Below are 14,820 nucleotides of genomic sequence, written 5' to 3'. Positions count from 1 at the left end.
AGACTATTACTCCTTGTTCTGTCATCTGCTACCACTGAGAACAGTCTAGATCCATCCTCTTTGGAACCCCCCTTCAGGCAGTTGAAAGCAGCTATCAAATCCCCCCTCATTCTTCTCTTCTGCAGACTCAACAATCCCAGTTCCCTCAGCCTCTCCTCATAAGTCATGTGCGCCAGCCCCCTAATCATTTTTGTTGCCCTCCGCTGGACTCTCTCCAATTTATCCACATCCTTCTTGTAGTGTGGGGCCCAAAACTGGACACAGTACTCCAGATGAGGCCTCACCAATGTCAAATAGAGGGGAATGATCATGGCCCTCAATCTGCTGGCAATGCCCCTACTTATACATCCCAAAATGCTGTTAGCCTTCTTGGCAACAAGGGCACACTGTTGACTCATATCCAGCTTCTCGTCCACTGTAACCCCTAGGTCCTTTTCTGCAGAACTGCTGCCAAGCCATTTGGTCCCTAGTCTGTAGCAGTGCATGGGATTCTTCCGTCTAAGTGCAGGACCTCATCAGATTTCGTTTGGCCCAATCCTCTAATTTGTCTAGGTCCCTCTGTATCCTATCCCTATCCTGTCCCTCTGTATCCCCTCCAGCATATCTACCACTCCTCCCAGTTTAGTGTCATCTGCAAACTTGCCGAGGGTGCAGTCCAAACCATCCTCCAGATCATTAATGAAAATATTAAACAAAACTGGTCCCAGAACCGACCCTTGGGGCACTCCGCTTGATACCGGCTGCCAACTAGACATGGAGCCATTGATCACTACCCGTTGAGCCCAACGATCTAGCCAGTTTTCTATCCACCTTATAGTTCATTCATCCAGCCCATACTTCTTTAACTTGCTGGCAAGAATACTGTGGGAGACCATATCAAAAGCTTTGCTAAAGTCAAGGAATAACACATCCACTGCTTTCCCGTCATCCACAGAGCCAGTTATCTGGTCATAGAAGGCAATTAGATTAGTCAGGCATGACTTGCCCTTGGTGAATCCATGCTGACTGTTCCTGATCACTTTCCTCTCCTCTAAGGGCTTCAGAAGTGTATTGCCTCCATCTGTGCTGTTCCTACTCTGTGAATAGAGGATGTCCCACTCCAGGGCTGGAAATGTGGCACAGAATTCACTTAGAAAATTGGAGAACAATAAAGAAAGGATTAAAGATGTCATTGCCGTTAGTCACTGATTGTAATTGTGCAGTAAATGAATTCTTATATTTTAAAAAATGGTAAAACAGGTGTCTTGTGTGCCCAGATTGTAGGCATCTGTTTGTCAGTGACCCGGAGAATAAGCTCAGACTGAGGAATGTTAGGTTGGTGGAGGTCCAAGAAAGAACTGAATCAGAAACCGAGAAATTATTCTTATTTTGCCATGATGAGAAAAGCAGTAGAAAGGGCTCCTCTGACTTTCCTTGTGCAATGCAGTGTGTTTTGTTGCATTCCACCAGTCAACACTTCCCACTCCTATCCTCTGGCATGGGGTGAAATCCTGCCTCTCCCCCCCCCCCCCCGCCCTAGCCTTCAAGCCTCTGAGAGTTTTGGCAGTGACTTTGATGGGGACAGGTTATTCAACATAAAAGTGACCCTTTTCAGATTCAGTGGCACTTGTCCTTTCACCAGAATAATAGCCCCATTTCATTTTAGTGCAATGCATGTATCTAAGGCCCTGATCATGCAAACATATATGCACATGCTTAACTTTACTGCTGTAAGCAGTCACATTGATCTTAATGGGACCATCATTCATAGGAGTAGAGTTAAGCATGCCCATGTGCCAGCAGGATTGGGGCCTAAATCAGGGCTGCACTGAGATCAATGAGACTGCATTTTGTGCTGCTCCTTCTGGCCACATTATAGATCAGCACTGAGACACCCCACACAACACTCCCCAATACACATACATCGTTCAAAGCAGCTGATGATTCCGTGTTCTAATAAGGAAATAACTTATTTCCTTCTGCTGCTGGTGCATCATGAGGGGAAAATAAGTAAAATAGCTGATGTGTCTTTAAAAGCCAGTTCGATCTGGGATCGCACACTAAAAATTTATAATCATATGGTTATTGCATGGTGTCACTACAGGGCAGAATTACGGTTGTCTAGATGCTCTGAATGCCTATGCATTCCTCACTTTATCATGGTTGGATTTCTTTTAAGTGTAACCTTAACTCTGAATTTCCTGGGTGAGTAATGTTTGGTTTAGTGATATTACAACATCCATGTAATGATTTTTACCCTTATCTTACTGATACATACTCTCAATCTTAACTCCCTCTTAGTATAGATGTTTTTCCGAAACGACCTCACGTACATCTTGTTAAATGATAAATACACAGCAGCTGTACCCAGCAGCCTCTCAACTTCTCTGCTTTTAGTTGCCAATTTCTTCCTGTCATTGTGGAAAAAGTGCCTCCTGTGGTACCAACAGGTGTAGCCAAGGCAGTTAATTGACCCACCTAGCCACCTTAATTGCTTCAGGCCTTATGTGGGGAGGACAACCCATCACAAGTTCCCATGGTGATGATCCATTATTCCCACTTGCTGAAAATCTGGGCAGTTCCGTATAAATTGGTGTGGCTATCTCTGCCGATAACTCTATATTTCTACTGGTCAAGCCACATCAACATGCCTTAGGCCAGTGGTTCTCAAACTTTTGTACTGGTGACCCCTTTCACATAGAAAGCTTCTGAGTGTGACCCCCTTTATAAATTAAAAACACTTTTTTATATACTTACCACCGTTATAAATGCTGGAGGCAAAGCGGGGTTTGGGGTAGAGGCTGACAGCTTGTGACGCCCCCATGTAATAACCTCGCAACCCCCTGAGGGGTGCTGACCCCCAGTTTGAGAACCCCTGCCTTAGGCTGAGGAAAAGCACTGACTTCCAGTACTCATGGAATTGGATCCTCATTATGTTTATGACTATTTAGCTGAATAAGCACTGGAGGAAATCAGGAATTGGAACAGGGCAAGTAAGCAGAATTCTTGGTTTCAGATTTCTGCACATGTATACACAGTAAGGGGTATATTTACATAGAGTACATGTTGTGTTTGTGGTGAGTAGAGGTGCCTGAATTAAATCCCTGGCTATGAACACTCTCAAGCGGTGAGGAAGTTTGGATCTGGATCCAAATTTTGTCGATAGCTCATATCTTTGTTACAGGCTTAACTCACAACCCATGTGTGAGCACCCTCAGACCATGAGAAACTAGCTGTTGCCACTTAAGGTTTGTCCATCGCTAGTTTGTGTTTGAATATTATTACATATATAGTTATGCAGCATACACTGCAGGGGCTAGGCAAACAGGAATTTTGCCTAGCATAACTTTCTTGTAAATTCAGTTCTGAAAGGAAGGTACATTCATTATGGGCCTGGGGGCATTGGTATTCAGACTGCAATCTGAAGCCACGGGGAGGGCTTCTCCGATGAAGTGAGCTGTAGCTCACGAAAGCTCATGCTCAAATAAATTGGTTAGTCTCTAAGGTGCCACAAGTACTCCTTTCCTTCCACTTTGGTTATTGAACAGAGGCTATAAAAAGTCCGTAAGCTGGCTGGGAGAATTCTTTGGACACTGCACAGTATAGGACTGATGAAGGCTGACCTGCATAGGCCCCCTCACAAACTCCAGCCTCGGGGTGTGTCAGGCCAGAGCCAAGGGCAGGAAGGGGTGTGTTGGGAGCAGGAGTGCCTACATGAGGGCAGTGCTGTGAAGTACAGCTGTTCCCATATGCCCTGCTCTACTTAGGGGGCTGCACCCTGGGCTGAACATTGCTGTACTGCATCTCCTGGAGCTGTAGCACAGAATCGCAGCCTTTGTGTTTACACAGTCAGAGAGTGAGTCCTGGGCATTAACTGGAGCACTTCTATATGACTAATGGGGTGACAAGAGTATCACAAGATTTTTGCAGTGTTACAACAGTTACCAGGCACTTCTCAGATGATACAAGTTGGTATTTTGAGGAACAGAATTAGCAGTGCAACAATCATTTTACATTTCTTTATTATTGCCTAGTAGATATGGGAATATATGGCTCCAAATAAAATGAAAGATGCCCCTTTCCGCCAAGCAAACTGAAAGTCATATCCAGGAGCACATCTCGTTTGGCCATTTCTCGTGAGCTGAGTCTCGCCAGTCACATTCCTACAATGCACTGTTTCTTTTCGCCTCCTGACCTAAAGGCTGCGGAGTTGGCAGGGCTCGCTGCCTAAGACTACACCACAAGCTGTCTTGTGAAAAGCCAAGATGCAGCCAGGGACAACAACAGTGCGCACAGGGAATGCTGGAGTTTGCTGTATAGCCACATGTCAGTTATTATAAAGGTATCCACACATGAAAAGCATTTTGCTGTTGTTTTATTTCACAATATGGTTTTCACTCCTGAGAGTCTGAAAGACACTAACACTTTTCTCCTCTGCCTTAACTCCTTCTTTCCAGAATCTTAAGTTCTTTTCCCTTCTTTCTTTTCCCCAGCAAACTACCTCTTCCAAATTAGTCCTCTGCTGAATGGACTATACCCTTAGGCAGGGCCAGCTCCAGCTTTTTTGCTGCCCCAAGCGGCAAAGAAAAAAAGAAGCAGGACCTGCTGCCTAATTGCCGCTGAAGAGGGAGAGAGGGAGTGAAGGGCCCGCCACCGAATTGCCGCCGAAGACGCGGACATGCTGCCCCAATCATGGACACAGTCCCCCCCTTTCTATTGGCCACCCCAGGCACCTGCTTCCTTCGCTGGTGCCTGGAGCCAGCCCTGCCTTTAGGGCTGGTCTACACACAATTTATAGGAAAAATCTATACCACTAGAAGTACTTTTATACCACGATAGCTGCATCCAAACTAGAGGGTTGCACTGCTTTAAGTGTATCAGTTTTAAACTAATTTAATTCAAGTAGTACAAAAACTCTGTCAACAAGTCCCCTAAGACGACAGGAACAGAGATTGCCACAAAGTGTTGATTAAACCATTGGCATTTCCACACTTGAAATATATTTCACAGTTCAGTTTGACTTGGCATGATTTTGCTAGAGCTTCTTAGTGGTGCATTGTTTGTTTGGGATATGCAAGGGAAAGACTGGGAGTTGATCTGTCTTGTACGCAGCAGGGATTCAAGGCTGATCTACTATATTTGGAGCCTGAAAAATCGCTGCTTTACCAACAGCAGGGAATTGTGTATGGAGGGAGACTACCAACTTTTGTTTTATGCATCTTTATGTACAAAGACAGATCTTTTTTCTTTGTAGCCATGTTTTCTAGGCTCATAAGAGATTGATAAAAAGTGTAAGCTGGAGATAGGAATATTGTGAGCAGATGCTATGCACATTACTCTTCATTGCTTAGCTTACGCAGCTCGGCCTTGGCCTGAAATAACCCCTTGTATTACAGCACTGGGCCTCCTTTATCTATGCTAGCTGTGCATTTGTCTCATGCTGCAGTGCACAGAAATATTCACGGGGGCCTAAGCTGAGACCACGGTCTCATTTGCATTGGACTTGAACTTTCCTGGTATGAAAGGTTGGTACATTTTATAACTTTCTGTCCCCATTTATCACCATATTTCTCCCTCCTACAGAAAGAAAGATTTTCTAGGAGTAGCTCAGCGCACTGGTATTGTGGCAATGATTTCCAAAAGACTATAAAAGAGTTAAGCAAACCCCACTGAAATTCGTTTGAAAATCTCAACCTATAGGTCCTGGGAATGGTTCAGAAGTGAATTCCAAAATATAATAATAATCTAAAACAACCCCTGAAATCCACTGAGAACTCAAATGAACTGCAGAAATTCTTACAGTTCTACAAAGCCATCGCTATATGGAAAACATGCAAAAGAAAACCATATTACTTTGTGTGAAAGAAACCACAGCTGTTAGCTAAACCACATCCACGTGGCATAGAACTCAAAACTCACTGTTCCAAACACAGACCTCTCACATAGGAGATCAGTGAGAATTTCCATTGTTGTTACTAGGAGTAGGGCTAACAATTGGAGCTGGTCCATGTTCAGCAAACCTTTTGGCAAACCAAGGTCTACATTTCAAATGAATCTGAGTTCGTATATGGTTTTGAATGGAGATCAAGCAAAACTCAATGGGTCTGCATGGGGAGTGCAAAAAAACAGACAAAACACGACAGCAACAAATGAATCTCGGAGTACAAGGGGTGGGCGAGTGAAAACATATAGAAACCAACATTTTTTAAAGGTTTGCATGGACCCCTGTGACTCAAAACCAGTGCGCATAAATAGCCTTTTCATAGGCTAGCCACTAGAGAGCTGGGCACTCAGAGACACTTGAGCACCTTTGGTTCCAATGAACAGAGGGAAGCAATGTACATACAAGCCTGTAGGTAGCATGGCAGTGATTCCAACACTCTTTAAGCAGGCAACACTATGAACTGTTGCTAGGGCATAGGGTGACCAGACAGCAAATGTGAAAAATCGGGACAGGGGGTGGGAGGATAATAGGAGCCTATATAAGAAAAAAGACACAAAAATCGGGACTGTCCCTATAAAATCGAACATCTGGTCACCCTACTAGGGCAGCCATTGAAATCCGGACATTTGAAACAGTCTAATATGTTTAGATGTGTTGTTACAGTAAAAGAGAGCCTGACTCAATTTGCCTGGGAAAAGTTAGACAGTTTGAAACAAATTGCTATACTGGAAACAAAATCAACTTTAAAACAAACATGCTTTCGCATATTCAGCCAAACTTTCACATAAATCTGATATTGAAGCCAGGGATCAGCACTCTAGGCAAAGAAATGATACAAGGCCAAATTATAAAGCTTGGGACAAAGAATTCTTACTGTGATGTGACATGGCATAACATGGACAGAAAATGGGTTTTGGTTGTATTCTGTCTTTGGAACTATTTATTTTGGAAACACAATCCTATCGCGGCAAACATAACAGCATGACAGAGCCAGAGTAGAGATAAGAAACGGTTTATATGAAGAAAAGCTTGAAATCGGAGCTAATAAGCTAAGGGCATTGGAGACAGCAGCTGGCTCTGCTTCTAGGCGTTCATGTGGCAAAAAGCTGAAATGTTCACGCAAAGCTATGTTAAAAGTACTCTCCATTTAGGAAAGCACTCGTTTCTGAATTGCAGCCACTTCTGGGGTGGAATGAAGCTGCTGTTCTGCACTCGTAATTCCTCAAGCTGGACTCTGGTAAGGGTCCTGGGGCTAATGTAACCCTACTCATATGAAAAGTAGTGTGGAAGCTTCACTGAACACAAGCACTTAGGCCCTCAGTTTTACGTCACACCCAAAGGACAGCACATCACCCTTTCATGCTATCCTGGGGCATGGGATCAGTGCTCACCTCCAGGAGCTACAGAATCACCACCACCACTTCCAGCAGCACCATGAGTTTTCCTTGGACGTCTCCGTACCAAGAACTAGGCAGACTTCCTGCTGCTGACAAGAACAAGTGAGAGCACAGTTGGAGTGATTAAACCTTAGAGCTCTTACTTAATTGCTTCTCTCGGGGTGCAATAAGGGGGCCCAGTCCATCCTCCTCACCCCCCCCCCGGCCTGCATGTCCAGGGTTTGAACCCCTGAGAGCTACACGCCACAAGGGGCTGCAGAGAACATCCCCTTTCCCTTCAGCAACCCCCCAGTTACTCCCCCAGCTGGGTGGCTGGTGTGTGCAGGATCTGCCTCAGTCCAGCATGAAGCCATAGAGCCAGGCCAACCTGTTGAGCTTCCTCCGTGGCTGCGAGCGTGGCTGAGTCTGCAACACAGAGCTGCTGAGGCATTACAGGTCGCTGATCCAGCTTGGGGACCACCCAGCCCAAGGCAGGGCCCCTGGTCTGGGTGAGGTGGGAGGAGGCCAGGGCTGTGGGGTCTTGAGGAGATGATGTTCCTTAGAAGGGGAAGACCCCATGCCTGTGTGCAATGGAGGGAGCTTCCATCTGTGCCCCTGGGGATGGGAGTGCCTCCTAGGTGCCATTGAGCCCACCCATCATGTGCTTGGTTCCAGGGAGACAAGCCCCCAGGCGCCAAAAAAAAAAATCAGCACTTCTTGGTCTCCCTACTTAGGCAAATTTTGGCCTTGCCCCTGGCTTCTCGTATAGAAATATCATTTAGTTCAGCAAAAGGTACTTGTGGAGCCTGGTTCTTCGCTCATTTCCGTTAGTCTGACGTAAGTGTAATTCCACTGACTTCAGTCTGATTTCCACCAGTGCAAGTGAGAGGCGAATCAGGCCCACTCTTTAGAAAGAGCCATGCAATTATCAATGAATGATTATTTCCACATAGAGACCCACACACAAAGTGGGGCAGAGAAGTCTCCAGGACCTGGCAGGACCTGGTGCTATTGACCCTTCAATCAGAATCCTTCTGGGTTCCCATCTGTAAGTCGTTTAGAATCATAGAATATCAGGGTTGGAAGGGACCTGAGGAGGTCATCAAGTCCAACCCCCTGCTCAAAGCAGGACCAATCCCCAAAAGCAGGACCAATCCCCTTACTTGGAGAACAAAGACGAAAAGTAGTGTACTTTTTCAGGAAAGAAGGGAAGAGGCCCAGATGCAAGGCTGCCTCAATGCTATACCCAAGCCCCACCTTTACAATCACACATGGAAAAGATCTGGAACAACGGGAAAATAAAAAAGCCTTTTGAAGGTAAGAACCATCTGTTTTTCTGCTGCACAAATCAGGCTGAATAGAAACAGCTGATTCTTGGTTTTGATGCAGTCCTAGTGTCTGAGTTCTATCTCATAACTCTCCTGCTGTTACAGCCCTTACACAGAAACAGCAACACACACAGCAAACCTGATCCTGCAAGGTGCTGAGTGCGCTCAGCTCCTAAAGGGAATCATAGAATATCATAGAATATCATGGTTGGAAGGGACCTCAGGAGGTCATCTAGTCCAACCCCCAATAGAATAGAATAGAGGCACTCAGCATCCTGCAAAGAGAGGCTCAGCACTTTGCAGGACTGGGCCTACTATATGCATTCCAGAAATTCCTGTCCTCCTCTGAATGCAAAAACAGGCCCTCAGTCTGAAGGGAACAGGACAAGGAGACAGTTTTAGTAGCTCCACGCACTTTCTACTAGGAAAAGCAGATGTTGTTTGGTGCGTTTCAGAACCCTCAGAAAAACTTAAATATAAAAATGAAAACACCTGCATTTCTCAGCTCCTTTTGAGCTCCAAACTCAGTTTTTTAAAGCTGCCAGGAACAGGAACAACAACTGCATATGAAGAGAGTTCCTAGACCACACGCAGACCCATTTATCTTTGGGGGTTGTACAGCACTCATCACCTTAATATCTGAAACTTGTTGCAAGGGGGTAAAGTTCCCGTGACCTGAACGGAGTTGCCTGTACTCATATCAGATCTGAATATGGGCTTTTATTTTTTGTTTGAAGCAGTAGTTGGGATGGAGGAGTGGAAAATAAAGGAAAGCAAAGTTGCACCGACTGAGGATCTGGTCCAATAAATCAGCATAGCTCTATTACAATGTAGTGACACCAGTTCACGTCAGTTGGGGATCTACCTATTGTGTGAAAATAAGGGCATGGCTACGCCGACATACAGCTGTACAAACGAGCGCTTTTGTTGGTGTAACTTATGTCACTCAGGGGGGTGGTTTATTCACACCCCGGAGCAACAAGTTCTGCCGACATAAGCTGGAGGGCAGACAGAGCTTAAGAAGCAAAATGCTTATGACTCGTTCCAGAGATGAATCTCTGCCCTGTCCTTTCCAAGAGGAATATGGCTCAGGGTAAGCCATTCCAGAGCGCATCGCTTTGGAAAGTAGAACGTAACGTCCTAGATTACTGGCAGCTTCTTGAATTAATTGCCCAAAACTTGGTATTAAAGGCCTATATTGTGATGTGAGCACAGTCTGGAGCAAGGAACAATGCATACACCGCCAGAGCCCAAAAGTACCCCAGGATGCAGTATGACTCAAATACACCTCTGTGCTCTGTTCACAGTTTCTGCCCTGCTTCTCTCTTGCTCCAGTGGGGCAGGAATTTTCTGCAGGCCTATACCCAACACACACTGTGCTGGCTTAGATGCCCTGGCCATTGAGACACAGGAAGGGCAGAGCCAAAGCTCTGCCTATGACCCCCTACCTGGAGCAGGTGGGTGAGAAGCGGGCACACAGCACGTGTTTACTCCCATGCACCGAGACCCAAGCTTTGGATGTCTGCACAGGCTTGCAAGTTCTTACTCCCAGAGTCACAGTCTAACCCTTACTAAAAAAACTAAGGCTTGGTATTAAGATTCTGATCCCCTCTCTCCGTTTGGGTAGCATCTTACTCCACAGACAGTCTCATTGACTTCAGTGGGACCTCTTGTGGGGTAAGCTGCTGCTCAGTGTGAGTACGAGTGTTTGCATCTGGCCCCAACCCCTTACTCAGTCTGTTGAGCAGTTACTCACATGAGTTGTCCTGTGGTCCTGACACTGAATAGCAGCTCACCAGTGGGAGTATGGGCTTCAAAGTCTGGCCCTGTGAGCTCAGAAACATCCGTGCAATATTACTGCTGCCCATGCCGTTACTCCTGAGTTATGCTTGTCTAAGTGGGATCCGAATCAGCCCATAAGTCTCAGCTTCCCCACATGTACTCCTTCAGGTCCCTTCTTGAAACACGCTTCTTCCATGGAACCAGCCGTGAACTATTCACCTCCACAGAGAAAAGACACCCACAAAAATCTGGAACTAACAGGTTTGATACACACCAAACTCCAGCACTACTTTATTTCTTTTCATTGTCTCCTTCCCCCGTTCTTTGGTTGTATCTTGTCTGTTTATAGTGCTGTCTCGGCAGCAGGAACATGGCCATCTTATGGGTCACGAAAGCAGCCCTCCATCACCTGGCACAGGTGGGCTGAGAATCTGGCCCAGAGCATTTCTTGAAATGCACAGTACTATAGTTACTTCATTGGATTGCTGTTACCGGCCTTGGTCAAGGATGAAAATGCTGTGTGTGAAGAGCATAGCCAACAAAATCCATGTATCATATGTGTGGCTTTAAAAAGATCAAGCCAAGCCATACTTGGTTTTATTCTCTAAATAGCTTTAGTACTGTCTGAAAAGTTTCATTTCATCTGGGGTAGTAGAACAGCTAGACACAGAAATCCAGTGGGAGCCAGATGGACATAGACGGGAGCCATTTTTTCCCCCTTGAGTTGGTTTACTGACCAAACAGTCGGAGCGTTGTTTGTTTCCAAAACCACTTTGTCTTTTCTGTCAGCAAGCGCTGGTTTGGGCATGCACAGTCTGGCTTTATTTCACTCCTGCTCTAGGCTCAGAATCATGCACTGGGAATCAAAACAAGAGTTCTCCCAGTTTCCCTTTCCCAGCTTTAACCAGGGAGACAAGTTTTCCCTTCCACCTCAACAACAACAAACTGGAAGAAAGTACATTCTTTATGAGAGAGACAAGGTGGGTGAGGTACTATCTTTTACTGGACCAACTTCTGTTGGTGAGAGAGAGACACGCTTTTGAGCTCCTCAGAGCTCTTCTACAGGTACTCAGAGTGTCACAGCCAAATACAGGGTGGAACCCATCATTTCATTATACTCTTTATGTTATTTCTGGCAGCTGAATATTGCATACTTAACAGGGGATGATGATAATAAATATAATGCTACAGGAAGAGTGTATTTACAAGCCCAGTGTAAATAGTTTTCCAAAGATACGTGCTTCAGGTCCATGCTGTAAAACTGCTCCAGTTTATGCTATGGCTTCAATTCAGTCTGAAATGAAAACCATACATACAGCTCTGTATTGCCAGTTTGACAAACTGGCAGGTACAGTGTGTCCTTCTTGGAAATTAAGTTCAGTTCTCAGCAGGCATACTACCAACAAAACCAATAAAAGATGTGAAAAGTTGTATTGGTTTTTCAAAAGAGACTTTTATAACCATAAGACAACACTATGAATTCTCACCGATCAACTGCAAATATGATAGAACACGGCTCACACAAAGCATCTTGAAGAGCTGTGAATGCAGTTTGATCACTAGGGTTGCATTTTTTCAAGTGTGGCTCAGAGTTTTTATCTTTGAAATTTAACTCCTAGGGGGCTTGAACTTTGGCAGAATTCAAACTAAAAAAGAAGTATGTTTTCAATTTCTCTCTTAAAACCAAATTTAACAATTTGGCATTGTTGGTAGCTCAACAGAGAGAACTCCACAGTCCTGAAGTATAATGGGCAAAAGCCCTCGCCACTAAAGATTTCCATGGAAATAAGTGGACAGTTTCCTCCCTGCTCAGAGGACTCCAGCTCAGATGAAGCCCACTGGGTAAACAGATTAAGAGTATGATTCAAATCATAGTGAAAAAACACCTATGCAAAAAGCTCTAGGCAATCTGACAATTAATTTGCCTCACAAAAACACAATAATGACCACCCAGCAGCATTAAAAATAAATCCATATGGATAACACCAACTTAGCTCACCCATAGCATTAGACAACCATAGAGGTTAACAAATTAACTCAGCTAGCCGGTAAAACAAAACAGCTGAAAAGCTCATTCCACCCCCTACCATTCTGGGAACATACACTTAACTTTCTCCAAAGCCTTGTCCAATAAATAGCATTTGCTGCATGGCCAGAAGCCCATCAAGTATTTAAATAACAAAACGAATGCAAAAAAATGAATACAAAATTGTGAAATGAACATAATGTTTGTAGCCACTGTATTGTTCGCTCTGCTTGTATGTTCTATGCCTTTCCCCTACCCTTTTAGTTATGTTGTCTATTTAGATTGTAAACAATTCAGGGCAGGGACTGTCTCTAATTCTATGTTTGTACAGAGCCTAGAACAATGGGCCCCCTCTTCTCAGAAGGCCCCTGGGCACAATGACAATAAATTATAAATGATAACATGGCAGAGTTAAGATTGTGAGGGAAACATACTCAGCCCAGATCCAGAGCTGTGGCTGATGAGACCTTGATGCAGCTCAGGAGGAGCCATCTTTCTGTTCCCGCAATCCTGGCACTGGACTGATGCCTGGAATACATTAGAGCAACATCAGCGCTGCTCACAGAGTATGTCTTCAAGGAGACACACTCACATTAGCTCTGACCAAGCCAGCATGTTAAAGTGTAGTTGTGGAGGTGCGAGGGGCTAGCTGCCCTAAGTACACATCAAGCATCTCTGGCAGGATCATACTGGGTACAGCTCGCCTGTGCTGCCTCAACTGCCCTTCTATTTTTAGCAGGCTAGCACTGATAGAGCTAGTGCGAGTATGTCTCTGTGAGCTGGGAATTACACCTTCCAGCCCCAGTGCAGATATTCTGTTAGTTCCAATAGCTGCTGACAGCCCCCAGGGACCATTCCATCAGCTGGGGGAATCAGCTGACCTAAGGAAGCCCTGACCATGTTGATTTCCCTCAGCTACACCCCTCATGCTAGGAGCCAAAGTGGGGGTGGGGGTGGGGACTTGACATGGGACCCACTAAAGCAACTCTACACAACCTGAGGATCCCCAAATGCTGAGGAAATCCTCCAGGGCCTAGGTAAGCCATCTTTAGGGCTGCTTTGCACCAGCAGAGTGCCATTAGACTGCCCTGACACAGGGCAGGATCCAGGCTCTCACCTTTCGCCTTTCCTGAATTTTTCCAATGCAACCATAATGTGGCATGTGAATGTCTTTTTCTTTCTTTCTTTCTTGGTTCATTCAGTCATTTTTGCACTAAATTTCCTAGCTTATCCCAAGAGAGAGGAATCGAAGAAACGAAAGAGAATACACCATGATGCTCAGTAACAATGGTAATCAGTGTCTATTCAGCGTCACAGTCAAGCTTGCACTGGCCTAACTCGGAGTCAACAATCAGCAGCTATTACTATGCATTGAAAATCACACCCTTTCAGAAAAATAAACATCTGCTCCATGCATCTCTTTAGCGATGGGGACTCTCAAATTTAGTGGCATTTTCTGCTAAAACTATGAAGTGTTTGCTCTTTAGGGCAGGGACTGTCTCTTTACTGCACGCCTACGGCCCTGATCCTTGAACGGTGCCCCAAGGCGCAGGGGTGTGGAAACTGAGGTTTGTTACACACAATAAGGTTCCCTTTCTTCAAACCTAATTCAATACCTTTCAGACAGGTTCTCTGAGCATGTGTACTGGTAGAAATCCTTGGCAGAGTCCATCTTCTGTGAGCCAAGTACTCAGTGTCCTGCTATATCATTCTGCTGTGAAAAGATGGATGACTTGTACAGAGGGAATGTAGTACAGCTGGCTATTAAATTAAGACTGCCAGAGTCAAAGGTAGCCCTGGCTTGAAACACTACTGCTTGTTTTATGAAGTATTGAATACCTTGTTGTCTGGAGTCTGAGTCAGCTTTCATAGGTTCATAGATTCCAAGGCCAGACGGGACCATTGTGAGCATCTAGTCTGACCGCCTGTATAACACAAGCCATAGAACTTCCCCAAAATAATTCCTAGAACACATCCTTCTTACCCTGTGTGTGGATTCATAGATTTTAAGATTAGATGCGGAACTAGACAACATACCCAGCCTCCATTTGTCATGGCCTAGTGAATCATATTTGATGAAAAAAGAAGATAACCATGCAGCTTTTGAACTATATATTAATATTCTCATTTAGTATTGTCATAAATATAAAGGGAAGGGTAAACCCCTTTGAAATCCCTCCTGGCCAGGGGAAAGCTCCTCTCACCTGTAAAGGGTTAAGAAGCTAAAGGTAACCTCGCTGGCACCTGACCAAAATGACCAATGAGGAGACAAGATACTTTCAAAAGCTGGGAGGAGGGAGAGAAACAAAGGGTCTGTGTCTGTCTGTATGCTGCGCTTGCCAGGGACAGAACAGGAATGGAGTCTTAGAACTTTTAGTAAGTAAT

General features: G+C 45.0%; 1 protein-coding gene and 1 long non-coding RNA gene across 5 annotated transcripts in view; one reads left to right on the top strand and one right to left on the bottom strand.

The window, feature by feature from the left end:
* Positions 1-14,820, bottom strand: part of GASK1A (golgi associated kinase 1A) — a 66,199-nt gene that overhangs the window by 30,527 nt on the left and 20,852 nt on the right. The window lies entirely within an intron of this gene.
* Positions 8,506-13,921, top strand: LOC311515188. The gene is made up of 3 exons (XR_014710075.1): positions 8,506-8,616; positions 10,578-10,670; positions 13,662-13,921. It is a non-coding gene; the product is annotated as an uncharacterized lncRNA (long non-coding RNA).

This window comes from Lepidochelys olivacea, assembly GCF_965140295.1.
Source record: "Lepidochelys olivacea isolate rLepOli2 genome assembly, chromosome: 2".
Classification (NCBI taxonomy): Eukaryota; Metazoa; Chordata; order Testudines; family Cheloniidae; genus Lepidochelys; species Lepidochelys olivacea.
This window is presented reverse-complemented; position numbering and strand designations above follow the sequence as displayed.